This window comes from Phascolarctos cinereus, unplaced genomic scaffold (genome assembly GCF_003287225.1).
Source record: "Phascolarctos cinereus isolate Bilbo 61053 unplaced genomic scaffold, phaCin_HiC Scaffold_4;HRSCAF=312, whole genome shotgun sequence".
Classification (NCBI taxonomy): Eukaryota; Metazoa; Chordata; class Mammalia; order Diprotodontia; family Phascolarctidae; genus Phascolarctos; species Phascolarctos cinereus.
The window spans coordinates 177,173,543-177,194,927 of NW_027555847.1; the positions used below are offsets into that span (position 1 = coordinate 177,173,543).

General features: G+C 37.6%; 1 long non-coding RNA gene across 7 annotated transcripts in view; it reads right to left on the minus strand.

The window, feature by feature from the left end:
• The window catches only part of LOC144456836 (uncharacterized), a 125,463-nt gene that overhangs the window by 94,105 nt on the left and 9,973 nt on the right, over positions 1-21,385 (minus strand). For 3 of the 7 annotated variants that reach the window (XR_013485995.1, XR_013485997.1, XR_013485992.1), the window contains exon 2: positions 15,249-15,313. The exons of 2 other annotated variants lie outside the window; for them this stretch is intronic. This is a non-coding gene — a long non-coding RNA (uncharacterized LOC144456836). Of the gene's footprint in view, positions 1-15,240; positions 15,314-21,385 lie in introns of all 7 variants that reach the window. 2 more of the 7 variants (XR_013485998.1, XR_013485996.1) reach the window with 1 other exon arrangement.

A 21,385-nucleotide genomic window follows, 5' to 3' on the forward strand; every position in this document is an offset into this window, starting at 1 on the left:
GGGAACAACCTGGTGAGAGTAAAATGGTGGAAGCCAAGGAGGAGAGAAGGCCAGATTTACCCAGGATTAAAGATTAGTAAAGTAGGTATGTCAAAAGATTGCTGGCTGTCAAAAAGAACATTTTTGAAATAACCATCAAGTCCATTGCTGTGGAAGGGGGTGTTGGCATGTGTTCATTGATTAATGCTACTATACAAATACTGATGCAATATTTGTACCATGCAAATGTTGATAACTAATTGGTGATTGATTTCTTCCATACAAATAAATGTTTAACAACAGGCTGTCTTGGGGAAAAGTATGCATTATACACACATATATATATGTGTAGATGTGTGTATGTATGTGTGTGTGTATATGTATATATATATATATATATATATATATATGTATATATTTTTTAGTGAGGCAATTAGGGTCGTGACTTGCCCAGAGTCACACAGCTAGGAAGTATTATGTGTCTGAGGCTGGTTTTGAACTCAGGTCCTCCTGACTCCAGGGCCTGTGCTCTATCCACTGTGCTACCTAACTGCCCCCAAGATATACTTTTAAGCTTAATCTGCATTATTAATGTTTTCTCCTTCATCATCTTAAGTCTACACAAACAGCAAAACAATAAATCAAGCCCTTGATCTGTAGCATTTGACAATTTCTGGTAAATCCTCATACTGAAAATTTAACAGTTGGCTCTGGTGGTTCAAGTGGGCTCTAGCATACCCCTGGGTTTAGGTTTGGGTAACAAGTGAAGCCAAAAGAAGGCACACAGATTAGGAAATCATGTGCTCATCAATGTCAAGGGATTGGGACCATGTTGAGAGTGAAGCATATACAGGAGTAAGGGAAGTGTAGATGGAAGGATCAAAGGTTGTGATCAGAAAGAAATTTTGAGGTCTTGAAAAATAATCAAGGTTCTTAATTTCCTTTTCTGAATTGTCCCAAATGTGTTTGATATGTTTCATTGATTTAGAGCTGGAGCAGACATTAGAGATCATCTAATGCTATTACCTCATTTTAAAGATGAGGGATTTTGACTAGGGATCACAGAATAAACAGTAGAACTGGGATTTGAATCCAGGTTTGTCTGACTCTACCTTTAGCCCTCTTTCCACTACACTCCAATCAATGCAGTAAGCATTTGGCTCAGTTCTTTGATAGATAAGTTTTTTATTTTTACAAAGATTTATCACATCACAAGTCACTGTGAGAGCTGTTTTATATTTTTACACATTGATATGCTTATCAGTTTGAGCCGTATAATTGTTTACCCCACATTCCTGCTGATTTCTTGTACTTGGAACAAACTTCCTCAAATCATCTGCTTTGCTAAATCCTGCCCACTTCAGGAGAAAAGCCCAACAAGTTCTGTGTATCTTTAAATGCAGGAGCTTGTGATATAATTCTGGAATGTTAATTGCTCTTGTGTTTTCCCACCTAACTGCAAGACTTTTTACAGCAAGGAGTGTTTTTAAAAATAGCCAAGCTTAGTGTTGCTAAGCATTCTGTTCAAGGGAGCTCGACAACCTGAAATGTCAGATGGAAAACTCAGCATGGTCATCTCAGAGATGGATACATTGACTGCCAACCAATTTACTTCCTAAAATAAACTGATCTATAAACCTTACTCGTGAACTACTTTATCCTAAAACACTGGCAGCCCCAGCTATAAATGTGATAACATTTGACTCAGCAACAATGTCACTCAAAGCCTATGACAGAAAAGAAATACGCTAACACGAGCCCTTTGCTATGAAGGGGGTGTTGGTATGTGTGCGTTGACTGATGCTGCCATACAAATATTGATTCTTCAGACACTTGCTAGCTGTGTGACCCTGGGCAAGTCACTAAACCCTGTTTGCCTCACTCCCTCATCTGTAAAATGAGCTGGAGAAGGAAATGGCAAACCACTCCAGTGTCTCTGCCAAGAAGATCCCATGAAGAGCTGCACATGACTGAGGAATGACTGAACAACAACACTGGAACATAATAGGTGATTGATAAATACTTGTTCATTTCCCCTTCCTCAAGGAAGCTCTGTTCTACTCATGTTTCACACATTAGCTATTCCATAAATATTTACTGATTTTGATTTTACATTTGTTTCTGATATGTGTGCGCATTTTCGGTCTGCTTTACACATGTATATTACTCTATGCCCTTTATTTAAAATTTTTGTGGATATCTTTTGTTTTCACATCATCTTCATTTCTAAACATATCCCTTATTCTTCCCTGCTCAGTGAGCCAGCTCTTGAGTAATTGAGGAAAGGTCAATTGAGGAAACTAACAAAATTTAACTGTCTTAGCTTTTTTTTTTTGTTTCTTTTATTTGGGTGTTTTTTTTAAAGCCACCCCCATTGTTCTCAATTTTTTTTTGTACACTGAATTTGTGAGGAGTGTAGCATTGTCATATCCCTCTATCTACTGCTAATAATTTGAAGGTTATCCAAATGTGAGATCTCAAATTTTTCTCTACTTACCTTTTAATTCAAAGTAAAGGAAACATTGATTCTTTTCTGCTCCACCTCGACTTGTTCTGAGAGCTGTGACTCAGCTCTCCCTCTTCCTCTTGGCTTCCCTGGCTTTCCTTCAAGTGGCAGCTAAAATCCCCCAAAGCCTTAACCAGTCCTCCTTAGAATTAGTGCCTTCCAACTGAGATTACCTCCAATTTGTGCTGTATATAGCTTGTTTGTCCATAGTTGTTTGCATCTTGTCTCCCCCATTAGAATGTGATCTCCTTGAGGGTAGGGACTTTTTTTCCACCTTTCTTTTTATCCCCAGCATTTAGCACAGTGCTAAGCATTTAATAAATGCTTTTTGACTTTACTTCAATTTATCATACAGTATATAACAAATTTGCTATGCCCACCTTCTGATACTGGTACACTCATTTTCCTCTCCTTCAGTAATGCATACATTTTCTGTCGATTTGAGGGAGGCCTTTTCCAAAATGCATTTTAGTAACTTTATATTTTTATTTGATACCTTTTGTTTCATCACAGTGTGGAGTAACTAATACAATTTTTCAGACTCTAAGTAAAGACAGGTTTAGATATTAGAACATTAGTAGCAGACTGAAATTCTGTTACGTTTCACTGGTTTTGAGAATAATTATATACTCCTCCTATTCATTTGAGCACTATATCTACTTAGAATTTTGTACATTTTGAAGTCATAGCTTTTTTTCATCAAGGTAAAAAAAGCATGCTAGCCATATATATGTATATATACATATACATACATGTACATATATGTGTGTATATATGTACATATATGTTATTATTAATCCTGAAGTGCAAAGCCTATAAAGAAATGGTATTAAATAACCAATGCTAGGTTAATGCTTTGAATATCTGTGTGGTCTCTTTTGAACACATTGCCCATTTTTTCAGCTGACAAGCCAAAATGTCACATTGCATTGAAAAATTCACATCAGGCGTAAAAGATGGGAACCTCCCTCTGACCCTCCACACACCAAGAAAATGAAATGCTCATTTAGAAAGCTGTTTACACTTCTTTACTTTATCTCTTACTAGCTATTGCCATAAGAATTTTTCTCTCATGAAAACAAGGGATTTAGAGGGATTAAAACCCAGAAAGGTTACTTAGGAAGAACAGCATGGGCTTTTTTTAGAATCTATCTAAGTTGACCCAAGCTTTCTCCCTTTTCTTTTAGCCAATTATAAATGCCAGGGCTTGGATCTCTTTTTCCCATGAATTAGTTAAAACTTCATTGGAAAAATCCTCCAATACTCATTGTGAACTACAAAAGGCTCTTCAGGACCTAAAAGTAACCCATAATCAAGGACTGAACACATATCCTGGTCATTAACTAGAACATTTATTGGACACCTGCTAGTGATAGGATGTTATTTTAGATCCTTGTAGGGCATTAAAATGGTCCTTTTTCTAGAGAAGCTTATGATTTTATTTAATTGTTCCATCAAAGACTAGTATGGCTTAACAAAACATGTAAATAGATGGCAAAAGGGTGAACAAGTGTGTCTGTGATGGTGACATCAACTCTCCTGGGTTTAACTTATCTTTGAGAAATGCATGTGGAGAGGATTAATTTGGACTTGACTTTTATTCGTGATTAGAGATATTAAGACAGACTTTCTCAGTGCAGAAGAATCTATATCTTTGAGGGTGGGTTGGATCTTTCTTGCTACTTTGGAAACCTGAAGACAGAATACAAGGAATTTCAAACAGTGCCCATTAAGGTAATAATGCTAAGGCAGATGCCCTTTATTTTGACTATCTTTGCATAAAAAGAGAGTTTGAGCTAGGCTTAAAAAATAAACTTGTAGAATAATGATGATAGTGCAGTGGTGGTGGTAGCTGACATTAATATAGCAATTTAAGTGTTGCAAAATGCTTCATATATACAATTCTTATTATTTGATCCTTGAAGCAACTCTTAAGAAGGAGAGTGAGGTAGGATTTATTATTCTCCCTATTTTACGGATGAGGAAACTGAAGTTCAGTGATGTTAGGAGATGGTGCCTAGAACCATATTCCACATCATAATACTTTAGTGAGTAAGTTTAGTTCGATTAGCTCTGCATGCTTGTTTCATGTGTTTAAATTAACCTGATTTTGTCAACAGAACTTATTTTTTATGGTGGGGGAAGAAAGTAGAAGAGGCAGATTCAAGATTTTTGAGGTTTTGTTACAGGAAATCATGTAAAAACCCCCCAAAACAAACAAACCCAAGTAAATCCAAACTCAGAAAGGTTGATCTTCCAAAAGAAGACTTCAAATAGTACCATTTTCTGCGGGGGTTCTTTTTCATCCTTGAAAACTTGGCCAAACTTGCAGGGAAGTTTAACTGAGTTCAAGAGCACAGGGTAGAGTGCCTGTTGCTTTCGTCATTTATTCTTAATCAGGTGGAAAAGGAGGTGATCACTGCAGGGAGGTTGACAATGTCACAGGGCAGCCAGCATTAGTCAATGCTCAGTGGAGTCTGACTAACTTTGTTCCCTCTCTCTCATGTTTCCTCCAGTGGTAATGGATTTCATTTGCATGGACAAATATTCCCACTTTGAGAGCTTTCATCCCCTTATTCTTGTGACACAGAGTTCCTTTATATTCCTACATCTCTGGTGGCCAGATTCTAGGAGGAATATTCTCCACTCCCCAGTGATGCTTTTAAACACAACTGCAAATTGACCATATCTGATCAGTGACCTCAGCACTCAACGTCCCCAGTTATTGTGGCATAAGAAACTTTGGTCACGGTGAATGAGCATGCTGCTTTTCATTTAAAAAGGGCATTGGTTTGGTCAGGAAACTGCAAGTAGATTATTTAGGAATACTGTCAACATAGGGATTTGTTCTTGGTTTTGAATGTATATTTATTTGCAAGATAATCTTAGATCCTTTTATTAATGTATGGAGAAGGGCTCCCAAGAGCAAGTCTATCACTGGTATGATGAAGAAATAATCTGAGACTTCATAATTCTTTGTAAAGTACTGCAGCCTCTTCATGCCCACCATATGCCTTTGCTTTACCCTTTGAGGGATCTTCAATTTAAATTCTTTGGGCATTATAGTGTTTACATAACACAATTAACAAAAGATGATGGGTCACACTCAAGAGCTCTCACCAACACAATAACCAAGCATCATTCCAAAAGATCCAACACACCTACTGACAGAAAGATGATGGATTCAGGATACAAATTAAGACACATTTTTGGACAAAGACAATGTGGGAATTATTTTTGTTTGACTATACATATTTGTTACCAGGGTTTTGTACTGCTTTCCCCTCTCCCCCCATGGGATGGGGGGGGCAGAATAAATAGATTTTAGTTCACTGAAAAAAATTAAATTTTAAAAAAGAAATAATTTGGTACTTATTTTCCTTCATAAACATCCCTTCATATCTTTTCATATCTTTCCAGAGCATAGAGGTAAACTAAGGGTTTAAAAATTACTTTTCATATATGCCTACAGGACATCATTAGTTTCTTGCCTGACATAATAAACAAAGATGAAAGGTCTTCTTATGTTTACTAAGTTCTAGAAATCTTGCACGCATTGAAGCTTTGGGAAGGGGTGAAAGAAATGAGTTTGAATGACTTTGATAAATTTTCTGAATTGAGATCACATAGAATAGTTTAGAGCACAGAATAGTCCAGTGCTTAGCACAATATCTCTTACACGGTAGGTGCTTAATAAATGTGAGTTGACTGGCTAGTTGACTGAACAGTGGTCCTGAAATATTTTTCTTTCGTTCATTCATTAAACATTTATTAAGTGCTTATGATGTGCTAGGCACTGTGCTAAGTTCTGGAGGGGGGGGATTACAAAAAGAGGCAAAAGACAGTGTCATCCCTCAAGGGATTTACAATGCAACATTTTTGATCATGCATTCTTGTCAATATAATGTTGTGCTTGCTGTCCAATATATGTAATTTTATTTATTTGTTACATAGATGTTCTACTATACTAATAAGTATGAACATTATAAAACTTCAAAAAATATAAATTAAATAAGGTTGAAATAAAAATAAAACATTTTATCCTACCATGGATAGAGATCCACTGGTATGTACTGAGTAGGGAAATGACATGATCAGATCTTTGCTAAGGGCAATCACTTCGGCAGCTGGGTGGAGGGTGTATTGGTGGGGGTGGAGCAGAGACAAGCTGGGACAGGTGCCTATTAGGAGGCTTATTGTAATAGTTAAGGTGAAAGGTGATGAGTCCCTGAATTAGGGTGGTAGCTGTGCAAGTATAGACAAAAGAGACAAATGCAAGAAATGTTGTGGTGGTAAAAATGACAAGTTCTGGCAACTAAGCGGGTATGTGGAATGCAGAAAAGTGAGGAGTCAAGGAAAATACCAAGGGTGAGAACCTGGGCACTTAGAATGATGTTGCTACACTCGACAGAAATATGGAAGTGTTCTATTTGGCCTCGTGGCTTAGGTTAGAGCAAGGATCCAGGTTTAAGTAGTAACAGAAAATTGTACTCAGGAAGCTAGTGCAGATATGAGCTTTATTACTATGTGGCCAAAAAAAAAAAGCAATCCTTTCCTTCTACCATCCCCCCCCAAATTAGTAAGACAGAGAGACTTGATCATGAAGGGCAAGGGTGACCCACATGAGGGAGATATATATAGTAGGAATGTCTCAGTTGAAAGGGGATCTGAGCAAGGAATTTTTATACCTTCAAGATAGGCTTGTTTGAGAACAGGTAATCTTTGCCAGATATGGGAAGAGCATTCCTAATCAGATGTAGATGAGGTGGGGAAATTTGCCAGGTTACTTATCTATACCAGACTCAGGAGTGAGAATTTTCTAATTGGGACCAAAAATTGAGTGAAGATCTGAATGTGGAATTGGGGACCCTAGAAATGGATGTCAGCTCATATAGCCACTGCAGTCAGCCAGAGATCTTATCCAGTCCTTTACATGCTTGACATAGGGTCAGAATGAGTCAAGACAGTGGAAAAGTACAGGCTGTCTGTCATTGCTTATATGTTTATGGTCATTAGGACCACTTAGCCTAAGTGATTCCATGTTGGAGTCCAATCACTTATAACCACAGCATCCAGCAATGTATTTTTAAATACAGGCATACCTTGTTTTATTGTACTTCATTTTACTGCACTTCACAAATGTTGCTTGTTTCTTTCTTTCTTTCTTTTCTTTCTTTCTTTCTTTCTTTCTTTCTTTCTTTCTTTCTTTCTTTTTTTTTTTTAACAAATTGAAGGTTTGTGACATCCTTGTGTCAAGCAAGTCTGTCAGCACCATTTTTCCAACAGTGTGCTCACGTCATGTCTCTGTGTCACATTTTGGTAAATTCTTGCAATATTTCAAACTTTTTCATTATTACTGTATGTGTGATCTGTAATCATCAATCTTTGATGTTACTATAGTAATTGTCGTGGCAGGGGCAGTGGGGAGGAAACAAACTGAGCCCATATAAAATGGTAAACTTAATTGATAAATATTCTGTGTGTTCTGGTTGCTCCACTGACCTGCTGTTCCTCCATCTCTCTCCCTTTCCTCAAACCATCAACATTGAGGCAAGATCCTCCACCAAAGATTACGATTTGTTGAAGGCTCAAATGATTAGCATTTTTAGCTATTTTTTTGTTAGCATTTTTAAACAATGAAGTATTTTTAATTAAGGTATGTATATTATTTTTAAAAGACATAATACTATTGTACACATAATAGATTACAGTATAGTGTAAAAATAACTTTTCTATGCAGTGGGAAACCAAAAACTTCATATGACTCACTTTATTATGATATTCACTTTATTGTGGTGGTCTGAAACTGAATTGAATTATGCCTGTATCACAATTATCACAGGAAATTTGCAAGTGGTAACCAAAAGGATAGGGCATGGGGCCTTGGGTACAGCCTGTACAGTTGCTATGGGTGCCTAGGTCAAGTTAGTTTACAATTGTCCTTAGGGGCTGACACCTGGTATAGCTGCTAAAGGGGAGGGAGAGTAGAGAGAGTAAAGGCATGCTAAAGTGAAGTTGGTATAAGCATGTTGCTTTATTACTATGTGGCACAGGAGTAGTTACGTTGGAAACAATTTTATGACTGGCTATGGCTGGGAGGGTGGGATGTGACCCATCTTACCAGCCGTTGATTGGTTAATCACCCACTCCTGTCAAGCCACGGTCACCTGGGGTCATTCATGTGATGATCTCCACTTTGGAGAGGCAGGATGGAGTATTGGACTGAAGAAGAGAAGTCCTGTCTCTGACTGTGACATCAGGGGAAAGTCATCTCATCTCTTAGTGTCTTAGGTAATTATTTAAGACTTTAATTTGCAGATGAATTTCAGGTCTGCACTGGAGGAAGGAATCACCATACTGGGAGTGTCCTACCCCTATGCCATCACAAATTCAACCTGATGCATGTCCCAGTAGATTATCATTTGTCCTTTACCTCCAGATTCTGATCTCTTCTTTGCTTTTAACTAGTAAGTGTGCCCATCAATAATTCTTTCTCTGAAAATACATGTCGTCTATTCCAGAGACCAGCTCCAAACTAAAGTGTTATAGCTAGATAGAATAATAGAATCTTGTTTTCCTTCTGAAAGTGAAATAAAAGCATAGTCTTCCACCTAGAAGTTTTCAGAGCAAAGATACATCTTGTCCCTTTTCCTTTCTCTGCCCAGATGCCTACCCTTAAGTTTGTCACTTTCTCCATGGATTCTAAGTATTTTCCAGAAAACCTGAAATATGCTTTTTACCCCTCCCTCTGGGAGAGACCTTAAAAACCATTTAGTTCAACCATCTCATTTTACTAATGAGGAGGCTGAAGCCCAGAGATCATGTGACTTGATCAGGGTCACATAGATGGTAAGTGGCAGAATTGGGATTCTTCTCTGTTGAAATCCTTCCCTTATTTCTAGGCCTAGTTCAAATACTTTATTGATAATTAGCTAGAATGAATTCAGATATATCATAGCACTTTGTTTATATCCATATAGTTATATTCTAATTTATTATGCTTATATATATCTTGTGTCACTTTCTAGATTAAAACTCCTTGAGGGATGGTCCCTTCAGCCCAAATCCAGGACCTTGCATGTGGTACACACTTAATAAACGCTTGTCAAACTTATGTTTAGCACCTAGGGCCCATCTTCACAGATCCCCAAAATGTTGCCCTAGGTTTGAAGCATATTTGGAGTATAGACCTCTCAGAATTATAGTTCACTAACCTTCCCTGATACATACATACACACACACACATATATATGTATACAAATATACACACGTATACACATACACACACACATACACACACACACACACACACACATATGATGACCCAACTAGAGGGCTCATTAGTTTGAAGTTAACAACATTTAACTAAATAGGATAGCAATATAAATAACAAAAGAAATTTCCATCTCCCTTCCACCCCTATCCTCTGGGAGTAAACTCTCCAGTGCTTTGTCATCTCTAAATACGAAGGCAATGTGAAGGTGTGGAGACAGAGGACTTAGGTTCAAATCCTACATCCATTGCTTCCTTAATCTTTCTGAGCCTCAGTTTGTCTCTGTAAAATGAGGGAATTGGACCAAATAGCCTCTCCAGTCCCTTTCAACTCTGAATCTGTGATCCCATAAAGGGTTCTATGGCTAAACACCATTAAATCCTTATTACATATTTATGTCCTAGGATGAACTGTACACTGAGTCCTAGATGAAAATAACTTTTTGAGTTCACATCTCATCAAAGCTTCCCATTGAAGAACATTCAACAGGACATCCAGTTCTGAAATAGTTAATAGAGTGAGATGAAAAGTCAAAAGAAAATGTAAGAAAAATGGGCTGTGAAGTTTGACCTTTCCATAGATATTATAAGAAATTTCAGCTATTTCTTGTGACCTTGAACTTTAAACTGGTCATGTGAATTCCAGTGGAAGTTTGCCATGTATTTGAAAGTATTTATTCAAAGAAGAGGGGAAATGAGGTAACAGTAAGGTCTTTTGTTTATTTTTTCCCCTAGAATTCCCCATACTTGTTCAAGTCAACTTCTCTATCACACCTTGACCTCCTACCATATTAAAAATACATATAAATGTTTTGTCAATGCTTTACAAATATTGATGTCATATTTCCCTCTCCCCCATGATCTTCATAGAATTCTTGACTATCTAGCACCATGGCTATCCAGAGACATTAGGCTGAAGTCATACGGCCTGGTGACATTCACCAATCCTTGTTCTTTACCTTCCCACAACTCTGCCCTAGGATCATTGCTCTGGGCTTGCCTATTTTTTCATCAGGTGAAATAGGGTTCCAATGTGTTAATTCAACCCCTGCCCTCAGATTCCTGAGGAATAGTTCTATTTTTGGCTCTATTCTAAAGGGTCTTCCAACAGGGGGCAAGGTGAGGAAGAAACAATTAGAAGGTACTCATGAATCAGGTATAGAACAGGCAATTTTATTCCCATATACAGAAAAGGGAATCAAAGAATGCTGCTATCTGTTGAGAAGCTGATATTCAAGTCTCATTGTGACATTTGCAATGGGGCTGCTCATTATCTATTTTATATTTATATTATCATGAGGCCATTCTCTATGAATTCCCTCTTCTTCTCTCTTCTTCATCATATAGCATTCATATTCCTTTTGCCGCTAGCTCCTCCTGTACCCTTGTCTTACATGAAGAGGTAGCTTTATTCCCTACCAAGGCTAATTCTTCTACCTACGCAAGTGATCCATTCCATTTTACCTCTTTATTGCCCCTTCTTTCATCCTTACTTTATCACTTATCTTCAGTCTCTCCTTGTCCACTGGCTCCTTTCTTGTTACCTATAGATATGCCTATGTCTCCCCCAATCCTTAAAAAAACCTCAACTAATCTTCCCATCACTCCTAATTATCATCCTATGTCTCTTCTGCCCTTTGTGGCTAAACTCCTTGAAAAGCCCATCTACAATAGCTGCTTCTACCTTTCATTCTCTTCTTAACCCTTTACAATCTGACTTCTTACCTTATCATTCCATGGAAATTGCTGTCTCCAAAGTTACCAATGATTTCTTAATTGCCAAATGCATTGGCCTTTTCTCAATTTTCATTCTGCTTGACCTCTCTGTCACTTTTGATGCTGCTGCTCACCATCTTTTCCTTGATACTCTCTTCTCTCTAGGTTTCTGGAATATTACTGGTTCTCTTCCTATCTGTCACATCACTTCTTTTTCCCCTTTGCTGAATTTCCCTTCTTTCCCAGGCCATAACCCCTATACTGGTTACGTTATCTTCTTTTCCCTTTGTGAACCAATTCAACTCTACACTGTTCTCTTGAGTACTTTGCCCCTTAATCTTATCAAAGATTTTGCCCTTCCAAACCTTAGTCTTGTATTAATCCCATCATCTTCTACCTTCACTCTCCTCACATGCTACTGACTGAAGCTGGAGAAAATCAGGAAACCATGCTGACTGGGTTCACTATGATTTTTTGTTTCATAATCTCAACTAGACCCTTACGGTGGTAATGCAATCCTTTTACACTTCTCTAATTGATTTACTATTTTACAACAATGACTTTTCTCAAACATTTTCATCCTTCTTTAAACCTCTCAGGTTCCTTTCCCTCACCTCTCAGCTGAAAACTTTGCCTCATTTTTCATTGAAAAAATTGAGGCTATTTGCCATGAGCTCCCTCTCCTCCACTGTTCCTCATCTCACATCACTCAGAGGCCTTCTGCCACTATCTCTTCCACCCTCCTCTCACACAAAAAGGGCACTCTTCTTCGTACCAAGGCAAACCCCTCCACGTGTCCAGGTGATCCCATTCCATCCTGTTTTCTCCAACAAATTGCCTCCTTTCTCATGCCTACTTTTTCACTAATCTTCAATTGCTACCTGTATACTGGTGGCTTCCTTAGAGCTTACAAATACCACCATGGCAGTTTTGCCCATGGCAAAATCTTAGTGAAATTTTAAGCTTTGAAAAAAGTGGCTTAAAACTATACCAAGTGGGGCAGCTAGGGTGGCGCAGTGGATAGAGCTCTGGCCTTGCAGTCAGGAGGACCTGAGTTCAAATTTGACCTCAGACACTTGACACTTACTAGCTGTGTGATCCTGGGCAAGTCACTTAATCCCGATTGCCTCACAAAAAATAAACAAACAAAAAACCTAAAAAACAAACAAGCAAAAAAAAACTACACCAAGTCTTTTGAGACACTCTATATTTCATGGAAAAAATTGAGGGTGTTGAGAACTTCTTTTCTCCTGTTTTCTGTCTTACATCACTCGGATGCCTTCTGCCACTGTCTCCTCCTTTACCACTGTTTCACATGAAGACAGGACTCTTCTTGCCAAAGCAAAGTTGTGTTCAAGTGATTCCATTCCGTCCCATTTTCTTCATCAGATTGCCTTCCCTGGTGTGTCTACCTCCTCACTTACCTTCAATTGCTGCTTGTCCATTGGTTGCTTCCTTCCATCCTCCAAAAACCCTCCTTTGATCCATCCATCCCTGCTAGCTATCATCCTATATCTCTCCTCTCTTTTGTGGTTAAACTCCTATTTTTTTATGACGCTGCTCTCTCTTGGTTCTCCTCCTATTTTTCTGACCACGCTTCATTATCTTCTTTGCAGGATCTTCATCCATGTCATGCCTGCTTTATCCTGGGCTCTTTTCTCTTCTTCCTCTATCCACTGATTTCATCAGCTCCCATTATTTCAATTATTATCTCTATACAGATGACTCTTACGAGTTACTTGTCCAGCCTCACATCTCCAACTGACATCTCAAAATAGATGTCCTACAGACCTCTTAAGCTTTCTACAGTAAGGTACCTCCACTTCCTTTCCTCTCACTCTCTTCTTAACTCTCTGTAGTTTGGCTTTCAGCTTCAGCATTCAACCAAAACTACTTTCTCCAAAGTTACTCATCCCTTAAGTGCTAAATTGAATTGTAATGTGGGATGGTGTGTTACGGGTGTGTTCTGTTTCTTTCCACATAGATTATGTATGTTCACATGAGTCTGTCTAGATGTTGCTTGAAGGGAATTAAAAATAGTCATCTCTAGTTGGGGGAGGAGTCCCCCCCCCCTTTTCCAAGGGAGACTTTGATTCCTTCCAGGAGGGGAAGCAGGAAGTTAGGGCCAGAGGTGGGTCATTCTCTTCTCCTCAGAGAGAGAACAGGGTACTGGGCTAGAATTACATCTATCTGTTTCCTTAAATATTATTAGTCTAGGCAGAGATGGGGAACCTGCACTCTCTAGGCCACATGTGGCCCTCTAGGTCCTCAAGTGCAGCCCCTTGACTGAATCCAAACTTCATAGAACAAATCCTTAAGAGGAAGAATTCTCCACCCCTGGAGGGGAAGTAATTTTTGGTTCAATCTCAATTCCTGATTGCTATTGCTTTATGGGGAAGAAATGTACCAAGCAATAAGTAATATACCAGAGCTTGACTCCCTTTCTACCAGATGCCAGTTCCACAAATAGCAAATAGCAAAGAGACCCATTTATCCAAGTCCATAGGAAAAAAAGAAATCAGAGAAACTATACATAGGAGAATATATACCAGGTAATACAGACTGAAGGAGTGCTCCCATTGGCAGACAGGTAACTCAGCTCAATTAAGAGAGTTCTAGATCTCACCCAAAGGGGAAATTCCCCAAAGTCTCTCATATAACAAGTTGAGGATGGGGATATGATAGAGATTATTTTTGTACATGTCAGCTTCTTCTCAGAGTTTTTCTCTTCCTTCATGGACCTAAAGAGAGGTTGGAATCATGCATTCCTCTTAACAAAAGAAGCCAGAAGAGCCCAGATCTCTCTTCTCACTCTCACTAATTCCTTTTGTGCCTCTTGCAGGCATGGGTCATTGAATATTCAATCTCCACTAATGAGCACAGAGTCCCATACAATTGGCCCTTTGATCCAAGGGTTATGTGATGGTCTTCTGTCAATCTTCATTCTTGTTGATCTCTCTGCAGCCTTTGGCTCTATCACCATCTTCTATTTGATACTTTCTTTTCACTGGTTTTTATGACACTGCTCTCTCTTGGTTTTCTCCTATATTTCTGACCATTACTTCATTATCTTCTTTGCAGGATCTTCATCCATATCATGCCTGCTCTTTCCTGGGCCCTTTTCTCTTCCTCTACACACTGATTTCATCAGCTGTCATGATTTCAATTAGTATCTGTATACAGAGGACTCTTAGATTTACTTGTCCAGCCTTGCATCTCCAACTACTTATTAGGTATCTCAAATTAGATGTCCTACAGACATATTAAATTCAAAATGTCCAAAACAGAGCTCATCTTTTCTGCCAAACACTCACCTCTTCCTAACTCCCCTATTACTGTTGAGGCTCCCACTGCCCTCTCTGCTTCCCAGGTTCTCAACCTAGGTGTTATCTTTGACTCTTCATCTTCTTTCACCTCCCTGTGTCCAATTAGTTGTCAATTCCTGGCATTTCTACCATTTCTCTTATGTGTCCCCTTCTCTCTCCTGGCACTAACCACTCTGGTCCAGGCCCTCATCACCTTATACCTAGACTATCATAATAGCCAGCTAACTGGTCTTGCTTAGTTCTTCTGGTCAGATAAATGGAGTTCAGTTGAAGTTTGCAGTTGTTATTATGAATAGTATAGGAAAAGAGCAAGTTCTATTAGCTCTTTTCTTATCAAAAAACTTATGAAGATGTTTTCCTCAACACAATGGGTATTAATAAATGTTTGTCAAATTTAATTAAATTGTATTTAAATTGGGATTGATTATCTTCTTTTCTTACCATCATACCTGTCACCAGGATTTTGTCTCTATCCCTGGAGTGGTTTGAACCTCTGGTATGTGAAGGAAGCACTCTAGAATGGAGATGAAAAATATAGAAATACAGATTGAACATTGGAAGGTCAAATGTGTAAAATGATTTTAGCATGTAGCTTACAGCTAAATGTCTATTGTTTGCTAGTTTGGCCTACTAATTGTACTGGCTTTGGCTGGGTAGGCTTTCCTCAATAAGGGCATAATACATAATACTTCATTTTAACTAAACAGAAATTGGTGGTGCCAAACGTGCTCTTTCTGAACAGCTCTCAGGACTAGGTTAAATCACTAAATAGTACAAAGAATTGCAAACACACACTTGTATCAATGTTACTCTTTCTTAATTGCCTCTAAACATTGCTTGGGATTTGAACCATAAAGCACAAAAGGATTAGCTGTATTGAGTGGTCATTATTTTGAGAATGAGTAGGGATTTTCAGTGAGAAAAAAAAAGTGGCAAAGAGCTTTTTTGTTTCAATTGCAGATTGTTAAGCCATCAGAACTTCAGACAGTATAAGAAAAGGGATGCTGTTTGTTTGTTTGTTCATTTCTTTGGTTCTACTTTGTTAAAATGTACAGAGTGACGTTTAGGGTTTTAGGTATGATTTCGTTCCTTGTTTTATGTATTAATTAATTTATTTCTGTTAATGTTTCTCATTTAAATATTTAAAAACATATCTTCAGGGTTTAAATATATTTGTGTATGCACAGATACATGTAGATGTGTGCATAAACATATATATATATATATATATATACATATATATATATATATATATATATATATATATACATATATATATATATATATATATTACACATATATATATTTATATTGCTCACTGTTTCTGGCTGTTCACATACAATGCAGTTAGCGTCAAGTGAAGTGAAGCCTTGGGCTGCTGTAAATCAGGGTGTGCTTATTCTTTGTTCAACTGGGTCTTTAAAGCTGATCTGCTGTTGTCCTAGACAGACTGCCTTTCATGCAGACAATGTAAGGAAGAATGCTGGACTCCCCTTATATTCATGTATGTCTTGTAATGTTTGTTTTTAATTATGTCATTACTAAACCTAAACCCTCACAGGGACAGGCCAGATCTTTGTTTCTGGCACTTAGACTGTAGTGGCTCTCTCAAGCATTAATGATCTTTACAAGTATGCTAGAAATTAGAAAACAAGGCTTCTCTTCTCCCCTTCTTGTGCCCACTCGCCCCTCCTCCACCACTCTTTGTCCTTTTAAAGGATTTCAGTGAAGGCAACCACGTGTAGTAGAGACGGAGCACTGGACCTAAAGTTAGGAAGCTTTGAGTTCAAATTCTGCCTTTGACACTTAACTAGCTGGGTTCACTGTGGGCAAGGCAATCTCTCTGGGTCTTGGTTAAGTCATCCTAAAAAAGAAGATACTAGTATCTGTAGTAATTACCTCCCTGCATTCTTATGAGGTTAAAATGAGATAATGTATGGAAAAGGCTTTGCAAACTTTAAAAGTACCAAATAAATGTCAGTTATTTTTATTATTTACTGTATTGTTTTCCCATCTCAAATAGGTTTTATCTATCTATTAATTTTATTACGTATATGCAGCTATTCTTTTGACCCTTTTGGACTAGTACACTTCATTTAGGTCCCTTCTAATAAAAATGAGTTAATTTTCATTTGTTCTTGGACAACAGAATTTCTTAAAATTTGTATGTGTTTTACATGTCTTCCTCAATCATTTGATTCAGAAGAGGCTTTATCTTGATTTAAATGAGGCTTATGGACAATTGACTTGTCAGGATTGTCAACCAGTATCCCTTTATTATGAATGGATGGAGAGAGGAATTAGAATATTTTAGATTTTGTGTATATATGTATATATATAAAATGTGTGTGTGTGTGTGTGTGTGTATAATTTTAAGGGAATCCAAATAGTGAGTGGCTTTGTCAATTTTCCTGTCACTTGCAAAAACATAACTAAAACATAAGTTGGTTCAATTGCAAATACATAAATAACAAACACATTTTGCTAGGGTCTATCATTAAGAATTATAAGTGTACCAAACTTCTGTGAGGCAAATATGGTCCTAATACACAAACCAGGGAAAGATGAATTGGAGAAAGAAGACATAGATAAAATTTACTAGTGAATATTGATGGTACGATGCTAAATAAAATATCCACAAAACAGCTAGTTAATGTCTGAGGCTGGATTTGAACTCAGGTCTTCCTGACTCCAGGATCACTGTACCACCTAAGTGCCTCCTGAATTTACAGTTTGTCCCAATTCTTTGTCACTTCTTATGTACTGCTATATGTTCTAACTTACCTATTTACACTATACTTCTTATCTCTACAACTGTCAGCTCTTGGACAGCAGGGACCATAACCTCTGCTGCTATGTATTCTCTCTTAGTGCTTCATACAGTGTCTTCTTCCTCGTACAAATGCCTACTGGTTATGGGGTATATGGACTAGAACCCGGATTTCATTGGTTTAGGAAACTCCTGGGCAAGGAAATTCCCTTTATCAATGTGAGTAGTCACCTGTGATGCACTTTTTAGTTTTAAAGTTGCCTAGAGCAATGAGAGGTTATATAACTTTCCCAGGGTCCCATCATCAGTATGTGTAAGAGATGGGTCTTAAAGCCAGGTCTTCTTGACTTCAGAAACTGACACCTAGGAAAGACCTTAGCTTAAGAAGGCCAAGTTCTCCCACTGTACTCGGGGTTATCACCAGTTGTCTTAACCTATGTCTTGCTACTGGACCCTGATGACTCTGGAGGAGAAAGTGAGGCTGATGACTTTGCACAGCTCTGCCTCACTTAAATCCAATTCACTTGCAAGTCTTAATGTCATTGGTCCTCTTCAAGAATAAAAAAATAAACAACAATCAACAAAAAGATTATAGCAGAGTATATTAAAATTATTCACTGACAAGGTTAGATTTCTACCAAAAAATATAAGAATTGTTCAACTATTGTTGTTGTTTGTCCTTCAGTTTTGAAAAGGACCAATAACATCACAGGTGATGTCTTGGCTTTTGTATGAATTGTATTTAAGTGAGACAGAGTTGTGTAAAATCATCGGCCTCACTTTCTTTTCCTGAGTCACTGAAGTCCAGTGGCAGGACAAAAGTCAGGACTGGTGATGGTCCAGGATGCAGTGGATGACCTTGGTGTCTTTGCTACCTGATTAAGCTCTAAGTGCTCCACTGTACTTCATGCTTCAGCTGCCTTCATGGCTATTGGAACAAATTGCTCTCATCCACCCATTTTGACAGGAAAGTCTTCACTTGGTTGGGGTAGACATCCCCCTAACTCATCAACAGGTTTGAGGCCTGTCAGTTACCTTCAACCTGGTTTAACCCTTCTACCAAGACAGTGGGCACTGAGTATGCTATAACTTCTTGGAGCCATAGGTGAGAGTTGGGTAAAGGTGGATACCAAAGGTGGATAGCAGCCCTGAAAAGGGCTTGGCACGCCCTCACACCGGTGGTGCTAGTCCTCCCTGAGCACCCCATACACTTCAACTATAGAAAACTAGTAAATATAATAAATCATGTTAATAAGAAAAGTCATGTGATTATATTAAGAGATCTAGAAAAAAGCCTTTAACAAAATCTAGCATTCATTTATGTTAATAGCACTAAAAATGCTGGAGTAAATAAAGGCCTTTCTTTCATATAATCAGAAGTATCTATCTAAAAATGAGAACTGGCATTATTTGCCACGGAGAAATATTAGAAACTTTTTCAGGAAGATCAGGAGTAAAGCAAGGAAGCTCATTGTCTCCTCCATTATTTGGTATAGTACTGGAAATAATAGCTATAACAAGAAGATAACAAAAATAAATTTTGGGAATTAGTAGAGGTTAAGAGGAACCAAAATTGTCTCTATTTGCAGATGCTATAATGGCTTACTTAGAAAATCCCAGAGGATGAAAAAATTAATCAATATAATAAATAATGTCAGTAAAGTAGAGGAATGTGAAATAAACCCACAAAAATCAACCATATTAAATATCTGGTAATTAGCACACATAGGACTTATATAAATATAAGCACAAAAGAATATTTAATAAAATGGCCAATATTAGCAATACACTAAAATTAAAAGAATAAATCATTTAGTACTGCTGATTTTTTTCCAGGAAATATTCTTTGTAAAGGGATTTGTTAGGATGGCTTTACAGAATACATCTGCAGGGTCAAAATAAAATGTGTCAATAATTTTTTAAAATATATAAAGGATATTTAAAAATTAAGGAGTACTTCAGTACTGTTAAAAACTGCAATTAATTATACTCACGTAAAGGGAACAGAATCATAAGTAGGTGTTAAAAGTGGATACTGCACAAATCATTTGGATTAGACTTGGAATGAATTAAATGAATTTGGTTAAATTAAATTGAATTAAATGAAATGAAATGAATTTGAATTTCTCAAGTACAAAGTATAGAAAGAAGGGAGAAGTAGCTCAGAAATTTGCTCAATATTGAGGGTAAATATCTAGGGATTAACCTACAATGAAATTTAACTCACCTATGGAGAGAAATAAGAGAATTTTGAAATTTTGGTGACTTTTTCTCCCTTTGAAATAAAACTTAAAAAAGCATATTACAAGTGAAGCTCTTTATATGGTTTTTTCCCCTTTATGTTCCAGTGGGGCTATAAACAAATTATTGCTGTTATGTCCCAATAACTATTCTTTTCCCAATAGAAACTTCCTAGTAATAAGGAAGTACAGTCACAAAACAAATTGACACACTGGTCGTGTCTAACAAACAAATGCTTCATCCTGGACTTACAGAACATCTGCCATGTGGATCAAGGTGTGCTGAATCATCAGGTATCTGAATTTATTGTAGGTTACTGAATTGATTGGAGTTCTGCTGTATTTTAGTATTGTTTCCCTTAACACTGGTGTGTTTATTGTGTATGTTGTTTTCTCAGTTCTGCTAATTTTGTACTTCATCAGTTCATAAAAGTCTTTCCAAATTTTTCTGAATTCTTGATTTCTTGTGGCACAAAAATTTTACATTCCATTAGTTAATAAATCACAGTTTGTTGCATCATTACTCAAGTCTTCTGTTCTCACAGATCTCCCCTGCCAGCATATTACTTGCCAATCAGTCTCTATGGATCATTTGTATGCAGCAAGCCATCCTACGGTGGTCTTAGCTTCCTGACTACATTTTCCTTTAGTCACCATGTTGACTTAAATCCAGTTCATCAAACATTTATTAAGCACTTTGTGCAACTGAGTATTGGGCATACTAAGATAATAGCAAAACAGTCCCTATCCTTATGGGCCATCCTACTCAGGAGCCATTATGACTCAATTGATTTTTTGCTTTCCTGCTTAAAAGTGTAACTGCATTTTCTACTTCCTGAATTCCATGATTACCAATTTAACAGTTTTTGTCATGCCTTCTAGTTAATATCTCCCCCACCCTTCCTGAGGAATCTAAACATAAGCTACATTCCAGAGCTATTACATATTCCAGAAATATGCAAGGTTATCCCTGTTGGTTATTTTTTTTCCTTTTTGAAATAATGACTGGTCAACTGTTATTAGGAACAACAGCTTTGTAAGATGGTAGGTGAGATTGACAATTCATCTGGGCTACTTATTTTCGGGTTTTGGATAGGAGGTGGAAGGTGGGGCTAGAACTGTGATTTCATCAATGTGGGGAGCTACCAGTGTTTTAAGTTCCCCCATCTATGCAGATCATCCAGCTACTCTTTTGCAACTTAGAGTCTTAGAGAGTTGCCTGGGGCAATGAGCGGTTAGTTAAATGACTTGTCTATGATCATACTGCTAGTGTGTGTCTGCGTCGTGATTTAAATCCAAGTGTTCCTAATTCCAACTCTGGCCCTCTATTCACTATGCTGTAATGACTTTTAGAATCCTTAAAAAATGCTTAAAATCCATAATGCTTAAAATACAGTGGGTTTATGCAAAACATAAGCAGTTTAATATTGTAGAGCAAATTCAGGGAGCTTATTTTCTGTGTTATGTTGATTTGGCACCATTTAACCTCTACCTACAGGGAAATAGATCCATGATCACCAAGTCATAAGATGCTAGTGACTTCTGGCTCTGTTCCTCAAATGCAGTGGAAACACTT